Source organism: Pinus tabuliformis, chromosome 7 (assembly GCF_031772625.1).
Source record: "Pinus tabuliformis cultivar Carrire ecotype Pingquan chromosome 7, CPIR1, whole genome shotgun sequence".
NCBI lineage: Eukaryota > Viridiplantae > Streptophyta > Pinopsida > Pinales > Pinaceae > Pinus > Pinus tabuliformis.
Window position 1 is genome coordinate 1,059,996,844 of NC_142293.1, and position 14,453 is coordinate 1,060,011,296.

The 14,453-nt window shown below is 38.1% G+C and overlaps 1 non-coding gene across 1 annotated transcript; it reads right to left on the reverse strand.

Annotated features, from left to right (window-relative positions):
• Positions 1-1,671: 1,671 nt before the first annotated feature.
• Positions 1,672-1,774, reverse strand: LOC149251291 (U6 spliceosomal RNA). The gene has a single exon (XR_016267587.1). It is a non-coding gene; the product is annotated as a U6 spliceosomal RNA (small nuclear RNA).
• Positions 1,775-14,453: the final 12,679 nt, after the last annotated feature.

A 14,453-nucleotide genomic window follows, 5' to 3' on the forward strand; every position in this document is an offset into this window, starting at 1 on the left:
CCTAATGGATGGAATGACAGTTGATGTGTTGAGGCATTAATGGTTCTTAGAGATTCTCAGCTAAGTATGAGACCTCTATGCTCAACACTGTTAATTACACATGTAGATTACACATTTGCAACATGTTTGACGAAATCTCTGTCATGGCTAGTATAGGTCCAGTCAAGGTCTTGAACAAGTATTTGCTTTAGTACTGTCATTTGTTTTACTGATATGAAGAGATGGTTTAATTTTGGGCAGCGACCTAGGCTCTAGGCCTAAAAAAAGTGGCCCAAATTGTGGAGTCGCTAGCATAGCACTGACAAATTTGGTCTCTAATCGCTGGCAGGCAAACCTGTGAGAGCGACTTTGGGTTTCTAGTCGCCCTCATGCCTGTAGCATGGGAGCGACTAAGACTTAAGTTGTCCAAAAGTTCAGTGGGACCCTAAAGTAAGTTGTCTAAAGTATTGGATTGGTTCATGAGGGTTCTGTAGCTAATGATTAATGTTTGTATGGTGTGAATCTATCGTTTCCACTTCCTTAACGTGACTTAGGAGGTCAAATCATATCATAGTGGGCTCTAGTCACATGTTTACCCCGACTAGTCAGTTGCTTGGGTAGATGTGGGAGGAGGGTGTTACACAATCTACTACTACAATACCGTGGCACTTCTAAAATTTTGTTCACACATGGAGAAAATTCGTTGTCGCAAATGTTCAAGTTTGATAGTCGTCCACATATTGTTGACATTATTGGATCCTATTAATGCTCAATGAGGTGATTCTTCAAGTTTATTTAGATTTGAAATATTATCTTTTAGGTTCATTAATTTCACATATTTAAAGGACAATATCTCGTTTAGCTAACAAATTTCTGCCAGAGATGTAGGATTTCTCAATATTCACTCTGGTAGGCAAATAAACAGAGACAATTTGACATGGGTGATTGATGTTAATTACATAGATGTTGGACAAACAATAGACGCAAGGAAAACATGCTTGCCTTCATTTTTGTAGAATGTATGATTATTCCCAAAGCCTCTAAACAAATCCTGCTATAAACTACATGTGACCCCTGTTATCTCTGAAGAGTATGGCGGGATCTTGCTGATTCTAGTGATTTTAAAACTTCAAAGAGCTTGAATTTCTCTATTGAGACATTGGGTATATTGGCTTCTAGAAATGTAACAATTCAATATAATTCAAACCCAATCGTGGGCATAAGAGTCTTGCTTAGTTATGGCAAAGCATTGTATATTTGCTTCATGAGATGAGTGATGCCTTTAAGAATGTTATCTAGTTGAGAACTCTTGGAATGTTGTGTGTAGTACTAATAAATGTTGTTGGTGGAAATTCGACAGTAAGGTGAACATTTTCAACTTTATGGTTCAACAAAGTATAGTAAGATGAAACAATTACTTAGGCGGTGATTAATAAATCTTTCCCTTTCATCAAATTTTTAGTTCCAAAATAGAATTATAAAATATATGCCTGAAATGAAGCGCCAATTTGAATGTTTTTTTTCACATAGGAATATCTAGGCAGATCACCCCTGAAGGGAATCAAATCCCGCCGCCAGACTATCAGGGCCTAACCCTAAGGGCATCGAGGAGAATTGACCCTGTGACCTCCAGATCGACGAGGCACTTAACAACAGGGACTCGACTGGTTGAGCTAACCCTTGGGGCTTTCAAAAAATTTGGATCATTACTCGATTTGTGCGTGTCATCCTTGCATAGGGGCCATGCTAATCTTCTCTGTATCGTTCCAATTTTATCAGATATCTCCGAAGAGACAACCCAATTTGGATGTGTTACTTGAAGGTGATGTTTCTTTGTAATTATTATTTTGTACGGTGAAGCTATCATCAGGACAATTCCGACCGCCAATGGACAGTATGGTCATCTACGATGGCACATACAGATTTGAAAATAAAATAATAATAATAAATAAATAAATTTTCTCCACATCAAAACAATAGAAAAATTTCAAACTTATGAGAATCAAAACATTGGATGAAATTCTTCTTACATGTAAACAGAGTTGACATTTACATACAATCTTTATCCCCATAACCTCTCGGCTCAATAACTTAATACGTATATGGTTTTGATATTTATTCCCGCCCCACATAATTACAAATATTTAGTTCAATAAGTTTGAAGCAAAAACAACTATGCACATCATTTCAATAGGTATATATTCAATATAAAACATGTTGAATGTAGGCTCATCAAACTCTTTCTTGTTTTTATCTGATTTAATGAGGTAGTAGAATATACTACGAGGAGATTGCATAAGACAGAGGACTCATTGTGGTTCTATATCTTGCTTAATGTTTCCTTGCAAGTGACCAGTAGTCGTGCAGGAACGATGCAGCTAACGTATAATAACACTGGACTTTCTAGATTTGAGAAACACTAGCAAGCGATTACAGGACTTAGACAAGAAAAACAATTGTTAGATTAGAATGACATGAAAAGAATGATTGTGTCTGTTATTGTAGCATACAAAATTAAATAAACAAGAGTTCTTTGTTGAAATTGAGAGGGGAGGTAGAAAAGAAATTGCACACAATGTTTCTTTGTTTGTGAAAGTCAAAATATTGCACGATATTTTGAAGACAGAACTAGTTTGAATCTTTCTGAGGTCATTGTTAAAATAAACTTCTAACATTGACAAATGTGGTAAATTGGCCGTATTTTGGACTAATATCCTTGTTTGTAGTTGATTTTTTGTCAAAGCAGCTTGCTAGAACCCTTTAGGACATGCTATATTAGGTTGGAAAACCTGACATATTTGAGTGAATCCTACTGAAACCCTTGTGATATATTCGTGTGGACTGTCTGAAGTTTAACCCAGTGGGTTGTGGTAGCGATAGTTGGGGTGGAATCTTGTAGATTAGCTAGAGGCTCCGTCTGTGGATCCGACATTCGAGAACAACAGGCACAACACATGCATATGCATTCTTGAAGAAGAAGAAGGTTGTTCAATAGAATCAAAGATTTCTGATTTTCGAGTTTTTGAAGTGTTGGACAATTTGAGAATAGAGATAATGGATAGGTCTCAGGTTTGACCCTCACTAGTGGTGACCCTAGCATTATTTTTGGGTGCCATGAGCTTCTTGTGGGCATCCCCTCATCCACTGAGCAATGACTTCATCCCCATAGATGACATATATTTTAGTTGTGGCACCTTAGGCGACCAAAAGGAGTTAGACGAATGTACTTGGGTGGCTGGAAACGACGTAACTATAAGAAATTGATCATATTCCACGTGTCATATTTGAATACGATCAAGGAGGATGAAAATGAAAGATTGTGATTGGTTGGGGTGAACAATGCCTACTCACCCCAACCCCACAGAGAAATGCCTATTGACATAATAACGTCCTATCACAAAATGACTAGATAGATTCTTGATGGCTGACAATTGGTCGAAAAGGTAAGGAGGCTTAGATTATGCTGCACATGATAAGCTTTCACATCACTTGCCCATCTTCCTAGAATTGGATTTTGATCCTCACCAAATTAAATATCCCTTCAAATTCAACCATACATGGATGGAAGAAGAGTCATTTAGAATGTCAGTGAAGGATATCTAGAAAAAAAGCATGGTCAACAATATCTCCTCTACAATGGCTTCCTTGGCTAGAAAATTCATGGAGCTAAAGAAGGCAATAGTAGTCTGGGAGAAGAATAGGAAAGTAGAACAACAGAAAGAACTCTTAGACATTGCATATGAATATGAGCACATTTCTTAAACTTTCTCCTCTTCCTTCTGTGTAGAATTAGCCCCAAAAATGAGCTCCCTAAAATCTAGGAAAATGCAGATCCTAAAAATGGAAGAAGAGACCCGGAGATTAAAGAGTAGGGCTACCTAGATAAAGAAGGGGGGTGGTAACACTAAATTTTTCCACAACTATGCTAGTCATAGAAGGAATATTAACTCTAAATGGGAGTTAGAGATAGAAGTGGGAAAGATTGTATCTTCCTCAAAAGATTTAAAAGATGTAGCCTCCTCCTATTTCTTCTCCCTCTTTAGAGATCTCCAGGTCCTCCAATATCAGTTCACAACTTTAGCTTATCAAACATTATCCACGCTTTTGCAGCCATGATGAATCAATTTAGATCAATAGCCCTATCTCACTTGAGGAAATTAAATAAGTTCTGAAGAATTTCTCAAAGGACAAAAGTTTGTGACCCTATGGTTGGACAGTGGAGCTATTCCTATGATTTTTAACCTCATGGGACTGTATCTCTCTCTAATGGTGGAGGAATCTAGAAAATTTTGGAATGTCTCAACAACCCTCAATGTTACCTTCATAACCTTGATCCCAAAGTGCTCAAAGACTAAGTCCTTTCTTAACTTCAGGCCTATTTACCTATGAAACCTAGTAATAAAATATTCACTAAGGAAATATCTAATAGGATCAAGCAATTTCTAGTTGAGAAGATATCTCCAAATGAATTTAGATTCCATTGTGACATGAAGATCCATGATGCCATAGGCATTATGCAAGAAGGCATCCATTCTATTAAAGAAAAAAAGTAGAAAGCACTTGTGCTCAAGATGGACCTTAACAAAGCATTGATAAAGTACGCTGGACTTATCTTAGATTGGTCCTCCTACAAATTGGGTTGGGCCTGGAAGTTAAAAACTAGATCATGGGTTGTGTATCCTCAACTATTTTTCCATCTTAATAAATGGTTCACCCTCCAGTAATTTCACCTGCTCTTAGGAACTCAAGCAGGTTTTCTCATTGCCTCCTCTTCTATTCTTGTTTGTGATGGAAGGATTGAGTTGCCTCCTGCTAAAGGAAAAGAAAGAAGGTAACATAAAGGGCATTAGAATATCCCAAAAACAATACATCACCCACCTTTTGTTCGTGGATGATGTATTGCTCTTGGGTATAGGCACTATAGTTGAATGGCAGGCATTTCACGAAAACACAAGCCTCCTTTACAGTGCTACTAGTATGGAGACTGGTCTTAACAAATCTTCATTCCATCAATTTGTTGTTAGCCCTAACATCCTCTTAAATATTAAGTCTTCCATGCCTTTGTAGATTATCTCATTGGAAAATGGTTTTAAGTATCTAGATTTCTTTCTAAAACCAAATGACTATCACAAAGATGACTGGATGTGGATGATCAGAAGGGTGGAGAAAAAAAAAATTGTGGTGTTACAAGTGGCTATCACTTGGAGGTAGAATGATATTGGCTAAATATGTATTGGAAAATATACCTATTTATTGGTTGTCATTAGCCAAAATCCCCACTTGTATCCTCACCATTATCAAACAGTATATTTTCAACTTTCTGTGGGTTGGTAAAAATAATAAAGGAGGTGTACATCTTTCCAACTGCTCCTCACTATCCATTCTGAAAAATCTAGGAGGATGGGGTTTTAAAAATATGACCTGGTTTGCAAATGCTTTGGCTCTAAAAAACCCGTGGAGAGGTTTGTTTAGTGAGGGAATTTGGAGAGAGGTTATAAAATAAAATTATTTAAGTAGATTGCCAGTGGTGAATTGGATTAGAGGACAAGCCAATAAACCTTCCAAAAGAAGCTCCATAGTATGCAAAGCGCTTATGACCTCCTTTCTCTTTCTTTTGAACTGACTAGTTTGGAAAGTTGGGGATGGAAATCAAGTCATCTTTGGCAAAGACCCCTTCATTGGCAGTGCCCATGTCTATAAGTTGTCCTATGAATTAATACAATGCTTATCTTCCAAGGGTCTTTACTGCCTACACAATATAAAAAAGTGGACTCCACAGAACCCTCTCAAAACTATTGGTTGACCTTAGTTGAGACAGGATTGGCTAGTTCACTTGCTATTGTGTTGTGAAGACAAACCCTTTTGCAAACAAAAGCAATCTCTCTAGTCCTACATGAGGATCTAGCAACAAAGTGGATAAACAAGTGCAGGCTTTCCTAGTTAATGTTGGAAAATTCAAAGTAATACAAATAACCTACCTCACTATGATGCTAAGTGCTCATTGATGCCGTTCTAGGCCTTCTCACTTCTAGGTTCAATCCTCTTTACACCATCACGGATGAGTACACGTCAGGAAGATTAAACAAGAGAGACAAAATCATACATAACATAGTTCACTCTAACATAAACTACATGACAGATCAAGGAGCATCATGCTAAATGCATAATGATTTATACACTTATGGAAAGTAAACACCAGATGTATTTATTAATAGAAAAGAGGGAATCATACAACCATAGGTGCCTTGATGTTGGAAGCCTCCTTTGTGATGTATTTCCAAGTCCAAGCCAAGACCATTCAAGCACTCCTTCTCCTTAGTTAGATGGTCAACATTTAGGCATAGTTTCAACATAGGAATGCAACCAAGCAATGACCAACCATTTGGGGATAGAAGGAACTTTATTTATAGGAAAGGAGAGGGAGTTAGGGATCCATAAAAGAGGGAGGAAGGTTCACATCTCAAGGGGAATATCCCTAAAGGTAGGATTAAGGACTCAAAATGGGAGAACTCGACCATATCTTCATTCAACAACATCCAGCTTGTCGTTCTCGAGGCTTCTAGTAAGAGAAGTTGCTCCTCCACTTTACAAAAAATTGCCAGAAGAGGTTCAACGCCAGGTTTTCCTATAAAAAACCGCGTTGACAGTGCTAGGTCAACATGCTACAACAAGCCATCAGCACGGGCCAGTATTAGTGTAAAGTGCACTGATCCTGAAAACTAGGGTTTCAGGCAAATTTCTCCAGAATTCTCTCAGGGCAACTTTTCTTCTCTTCTTCAGGGATGTTTATGTATGTGTTTCATGGTTAGTATACTAAAAAATTTCATCATTTTGACACTTCAGGATACGGGATGGGAAGTGCGAAAAAATACTATGTAACAAATGCCCCTTAAAGCATGAAGGCAAAATAGGGAGTGATGGGTGAAATGCTTTATAAGTCAAGGAAAGGGCCAAGAGAAACACCGTCAAGAGACTTGCAAATCAAGCATGATGCAATATATATATATCTAACATCTCTGATGTAAATATGCCTAAAAGTACATTTCTGAATAGGCATCTAACAATACATGAATCAATGACATGGACACAACCATCATAACAAAAGGGATCATGTGTAAGGATCCACGGATTGGATGCAGCCATCTGAATAGAAAGGATCATGTGTAAGGATCCACAGCATGGACGCAACCATCCGAATAGAAAGGATGGACCCACGGTATGGTCACAACCATCCGTATAAAGGGAATCATGTGTACAATCATGAATAGCTCATAACTCCACTCAACCTGGATTTATCAAATGAAACCCAGGGTCTTGATCTCTGTCTCGATCCAATCAATGTACAAATTCTACCATGTGAATAGATGTGTGAGGGTCGAACATGACAAAAAACCACTTGATTACCAGTCAATGATGTAAACTGTTAACATGCATGAGAGAAACCATCAATAATGACAATGGCTCTCAAGGTACAACAACACAATCCACAAGTGTGAACAATGAAGTTGAAGTCGAACACCCACATAATTATTTAATCGAAGGCCAATGATGTGAACCTATCGCCGAATGCGAAGAACCTTCCATTTAGGCATGCAAGTTCCAAGGTACTGAAAGGGAGTTTCTAGATCATTTTCTTGGATAATGAGTTGAAGTCGAGAGGAAGTGATCCATCGAGGGAGGGCCACAATGTATCCCACATCATTGACATGAAAAAAAGATATAGAAAAGTAGGTAAGAGTGATTCAAGATTGTTGCAGAAAGGTCAGACAAGGTATAGGTGGTAAAAATTGCAAATGGGACTTCTCTTGAACATATTGACGACACGACTCTAGAGTTTCGTAGCATTTGACTCACCATAGGATCAAAGGTCATGATGACAATATGGTATAATAAAATGAAAGGAAAATGGATTCGCAAAACCCGGGAAGGCAAGTGATGAAGTGAGGATAACCCAAACCCGACACGAGCGATAGATAAGTGTCATGTTCAAGAGCGACATGTTGCCTTTACACAAAATACAGGACGTGTTCACTTTCATTTTTCCCCACTATTTCTAGCGAGTACCTCATTATTTTTTATTGCAAGCTTGAAGAGGATAGCATATGCTTGTTGTATAAGTTCATCCTTTAGATGAATCCATCCTAGTAAGTTTAACGAGTCCTAGGAAGGAGAAACTTGGTCTCGTCATGGTGACAAGTCTTGTGTCGTTTATGTCTCACGAGTCCGATGGAGGGGTAACTCGATAGCTTTTTCATGTTTAGAGAGTTTGAAAAAGAGGCAAAAAGGAAACTCCAAAGGTCCCTTTTCATAAATAGTCTCTTTATTCCGGAAAGGTAGAAAACGATATCCAAGAGAACCTCTTAGCCATGTGTGACTAAGGTAATCCCTTTTCATACAATAGTCTATCTCAGTTCGGAAAAGGGTTAAACTTATACATAGTAGACATCATTTCATTTACTTTAACGAGTTCGAAATGACAAGTACTCGACAATATTTTGATATTTCAAGAGTTAAAAAAGAGTTGAAAGATGACTCCATGGGGTTCCTTTTTTCGTTTAATTTTGACGAGTCTGAAAAAGTGATAAAATAAAACTCGTTGATTCAATCAAAATTAATCACTATCACCATTTATCCATGACCTGTCATTGCACAAGTGAACGCACATTACCAATTTTTGAGAAAAATATTAAAATATAAGCAATACCCTAAATGGTAAAAAATTATCTCAAAAAACTTATAAAAACTCAAAAAGTAAAAACATCTTTACATTTGACATTTGGTAATTTGGAGAGCACTTTTTACCCCAATTTTCCCTGATCTTCAGGCAAGGTAGGTGACCAATCCATGACACCGTTCGTCGATCTGTTTGCTGCAAGTAAGAGATTTGTCCTTCCTTTTCATCCTGGTTGTAATTTTAGGTGTTTTTATCCATATAATATATGGTAAGGAGGACTGGTAAAAAAATTATGTCAAGGTTGATCAACGAAGATTTTACCCATCGAACCCGCGCTGCTCACCCTAAGCTCAACTATGCTAGAGCGCTGGAGGCACGGAAAAATAGCGAAATAGAAGCGTTGGTTCAGAGACATAAAATTTTTGAAAAATCCTCCTTGTTTAATGATTGATTCCCAAATTTCTTTCCATAGAAGCTCATAAAATCTTGGTTTATGGATGTTACACAGGTTAATCATTGAAAAATGGTGATCGAATGGAAGGAGAGAGGGCTTGAAGCAGATGATCATCATGCATCCAAAGACCCAAATTTCATAGCGGCCCTTCAGGCATGTGGGTTACTAAAATTCTTCTGTAATCCTAAGATTAGGACCCAGATTGAATTACTGCAGCATTTGGTCAGTTGGTGGGATGTAGATCGCCAACTATTTATGATTGGGGACCAATAACTTGAGATAGATATCATAGACATATTTTTCATTACGGGTTTGCCCAAAAGGGGACAACAGATTTAGCTGTCTGGTTCTCATACTGAAGGGGAGAGTACAAATATGTTGATCGCGGGACACTGCCCAAGCTCTCGAAAAACTAACAATGGGAAGATAGACATAAAAGCTATCACCAATCTCCCACTAAGAACGCTTATCCATACCATGGCCCGAATAGTTGGAGCTCAGGCGTTGCATGAAGCAACTAAATATCATTTCCAATATGCCATAGATTGTCTAAGTCCCATAGTTTTTAACTGGTGTGAAGGATTGTTGGTCAACATGAAGAACCAACTCACATAATGCAAGACAGGGAAGTTGAAATAGTTCGGTTATGGATCTATCTTGGCGACATTCTTCTTAGGACATGTACCATTATTCAAATATTAGTGGATAGAGGTGGAGGTTCCAGGGACCAAGGATCCACAGTTGCTGAGGTGGGGTGATTTGATGCCTCGTCATGGAGGTGGTCAGCAAATGTCTTTTCCTCCAACATTGTTTGGATGGATGCAACAACAACTAATCATGGTAGATGATTGGGCATAAGCTGGTACAGATTTCCGAGGAGACCTCGGCCTTCCACTTCCACCAGGCACACAGTGGATTGATGTAGGGAAGAGACTGTTTTTTAAGTTTTTTGATGTTTTTGTTTTATGTGAACTGAGATTTGAAACTTATGTTTTTTTGCAGATGTTGGACTAGAGAGACCTCTAGGGGTTTCTCTGATATCTAGGAGGGTGGCATGACAAATCGAGTATACACTCTATGAGGAGGGAGTTGACTTGGTAGTAGAGGTGGAACGCAACCTGAAAGCCTTGACAAAAGGCATTCCAGATTATGTGTCTATTGACGAGGTGTCATTGCGGTATCAGAGGCATACCGTAGGAGTGTCAGCCAGACTACATCGGTTGTTGACATCAAAGTTGTTTCGTGCTACCATGAGCACCATGTTGGTGGATAGCCATCTCTAGTTTTCATTTTTCTGCACTTATGTAGGCTCGAGAAGCCGTGTGTCTCAGAACACAGATATTGATATTTTGATGTACCAAACATTTTTTACTCTCTCTCTCTCTCTCTCTCTCTCTCTCTCTCTTTTACTCTCTCTCTCTCTCTCTCTCTCTCTCTCTCTCTCTCTCTCTCTCTCTCTCTCTCTCTCTCTCTATATATATATATATATATATATATATATATAGATGTCTATCTAATACAAGATTTTCCAATGTATCTGTTAATGCATTTATATGCCTTGGAATATGTTGATAAGTAATGTAATCAAAATTTCTTTCCAAGAGATGAACGCGTAAATACATCCTTAGAATATTAGGGTTTCTGACGAAATAATGTCATTTAATTGTAATACAATGAGTTGCAAGTCAATTTTAACAAGGAATGCCCTAATACCAAGGGCAATAGCTTCCGACAATAGTTCGATGACCGCGCTATATTAAAAAATATTGTTAGCTGTACGACCTAGACATATGCCCCGTAAACTCACTAACTCACCATCGGGAGCATAAAGTGCCCATGCAGCGGAAGAGAGATTCTGTGTACTATGGCAAGCGCCATCAGTGAAACTGATATGAGGAAGAAGGTTCGTCGACATCTGCAAATCAAGTGGAACACGCGGTAAGCAGGGAAAACATGTTCGCAAAAATGCAAACATTCACACCAAAAGAAACACACTAATGTACAAGGTATATATGCAAAATCGAAGTATACAATTTTAGATGGAGCCCATTTCGGGACTTGGGTAGTTGATCAAAAGAGAATAAAACCATAGTTTTACCATTGGCATGATATGTAAGAATCAACTTGGCCAATGAATGGAATGATACACAATAATGACAATGACCCCATGCCCCCTGGGCAAGTGAGGGTTACAAGTCAGAAAATTAATGCCCCATTTTGGAAATGGTCAAATAGTAAGAACTCGGTGAAAAAGTCTCATGAAGAAGGACGCAAAAAACTTAATCTCACTGTGAGAAAAATATGCCCCCAAGTGAAAGTTTTCAACAATCTGAGATTGGATTAAGATGTCACTGGGCATGGTTGCCAAAATATTCCCCAAATCACCGTCAGACAACACTATAATAGGGGTCTGAAATAGAGTAGATGTTTCAGGAGAAAGTAAAGTACCTAGATAAGTAGCAATTGACCAAGGGTTAGGAAGAAAAGAGGAATGATGATGAATATCATTCCAAGGGGTTTCTTCTAGAGCCATGACTTCAAAAATGATTTTGTCAGGAATGTCTCATTTAAAGGATCTTCGAAATCAGAAGAACCAATCCAAGGAGTTTGTAGATACGAGTATAGGGAAAATCTCAATTGATCATGAGTTGTGGAGGCAGCCGTGTTATCCCCTACAATGTCCCAGGCTGAGGAGGAAATCGAAAGAGGTAACCTCAAACCACTTGTAGTTCAGCAACTAGCCCTACTAAACCATAGAGGGATCTCTCTAAGGATTTCTCAGTCAATGAATGGAAAAGAATTGGATTTTAGGCTAGATGTATAGTTTTTGTTTGAGTGTTTGGAAATTTAGGGTTTTTAGGTTGATGGACCAGGGAATGAGAGCAAGAAATTAGGTCAAGGTATCGAAGTTTGTAGTAGCATGCAAAAAGAGGAGCAAGATAACAATTTTTAGTGGTGAACTTAAATTTTTTTCAATGTAGTATAGGTTTGAAAGCTTACGAAATCATAATGAGCATGTATTAGTATGAATTCATTAATCTAGAATAAGAGATACATAATCATGATTTTGCACATAAACAAAGCTTTAAATCTAAAATTTTTGCCTATATGACAGTAAGGAAAACCACATGAAGAAATAAAAGCATGTTATGAGAGATGAATTCATCAATAACAAACTGATATGAAAGGAAAAAAACACCCCCAAACTCACCAAACAAGTATTCCTGAAAAATCGCTGCAACTGCTCCTTAATTAACTGTATGAAAGCATAACGTACAAGTCTCTCCTTTGAAGTCCAACCCTTCTCTCGATATGAGAAATGATATATATAGACTCAATCAAACAACTTCCCCACCTTTAGGGGTCGAATCCCCAAGTGGTGGAACTTTTTCCAAGAATCTCTCAACCAACAAGTGAGAGTGAGAAGGTAAAAAACAAACTCTTCTCCTTGATTGAGTTTTTCTTCCTTTATGAGGCCTAATTAACCATAAAAATAACCTATCATGCCTATTTATTTATGATTACATCATCTAAAATTTGAACTACTGAAGTTACATCACGAGTTTAACTTTGACCAAGTCAAACTAAAAACCTGAGAAATTACAGAGTGAAATTTTTAAATAAAAACTCAGAATTTGCAAAAGCACAACGCCAAAGTTGATGCCACTTTTAGGTTCCTTTCTAAGGTCAAATTTTAAATATCAGAGAATGGTCAACTAGCCGTGCCTAACTAATTTCTAGAACATATTGAATTTTTGAAAATGAACCATGGGAAGGCCTTCAAAATTTATTCTCCCAAGGTGTCTCCAAAAGTGCAGCACCTCTCAAAAGGAGTGGCAAAATGATGATTTTTGACCCCTTTTTCTCCTCTTTCTTAAAATATGAGCCCTGTCTGAGAAATATGATGAGATGGGTTTTGAGAGGAGGTCATCATCTTTCCAAAAATGTAAGCCACTTGTCATTTGGAGCCCTGAGGAAAAAGTGCAGTGCCAAGGTGTTGCATTTTTGTGACTAGTCCAATTTCTATGCTTTGCACCAAAATTCACAAAAAAACCGAAAATGCTCAGAAAAATCCCAAAATTGGACATGAAGTGAAAAATGAGGTGTGTCATGCTCTCATGGATTCTTCAGCAATCATCTCCAAGTTATCCCTCTCATTTTTGTCCTTTAGGGTTTCCTTTAGCTTGTTTCTCATTTGCTTCAGCTTTATGTTGCAAATCATGTTTCTGGTCTGATAGTGGTGGGCCATGTGCCTCAATAGCTTATTATCTCTGATGGCCTTGTCAAGAAGATGCTCTAGGTGGCTATTGACCTTGCTTACCCAATATTCTCTATCTTCATTGATCTCCAAGGCAATTATGTCTTCAATGTCCAAGTCTTCATCTAGCAGGTTATGTTCTTTTTCTTTCTTCAATGCCCTTTTGAGTCCCTTGGTCCTTGGCTTCTTCTTTCCAACTTTTTTTTCCTGTTCATCATGTTCACCAGGCTCCAAAACTGCTTTACCTTTGCCTCCTACTGCAACACCTTGGATTTCTCTTTCTCCATGATTAGTTGTTTGGCCTTAAGCTGACTGTTTTCTTGCTCAAGGAAGGAAATGATGAATCTTGCCCTTGCCATATTGTCCATGAGCTCTTTGATTTGGGAATCCTTCTCTTTGATAATTTTTTGTAAGTTTGAGGGTTCATCTGATACCTCCAAATCAACTAATTCAAAATCATGTTCAATGAGCTCCTCATCCTGTACATGTGATCCCTGTTGTGCTGATGTAGAAGGCTTGGCCCTTTTCTCAACTTGAGAAGTAAACACAAGCCTTTTTCCTCTTTGATATATTCTAGTTGCCTAAGGTTTAGGTGCCTTGGGAACCTCCACTAACTTTCTTGATGATCCTACCTCCACCTGTTATTTTGATGTGTCTTGGTGATGACTTGATTAAGTAGTTTCGTGCCACTGCAAAGATGTTTCTATGAAGGTATCCCATGCTATGTTCCTCTCTACCAACTGATGGAGGATTACAATCTTTATTAAGCTGTGATGGAAGAGGCTAGGGTGATTCTCTTTTCCTTTCATTTGTACCTTCTCATACATTTTAATAAGGTTTCTACACAAATAATTACACATGTTGAGAGGTTTTAGAGCTGTGAAATGCATTAGCAGCCTGATGTGGTACCCATACATTCTGGAAAATCTTCCCTCACAGGTGAAAAACTTCATCAATGACGCATACTTTTCCAATAGGTACCTAAATGGGATGATGTGTGAATGAGCCTCTTTGTAGGGTGATTTTAAGAAAGGTCGATATTGTTCAAGGTCTAAGCTGATGCCTTTGAACCAATACACCCCATGATT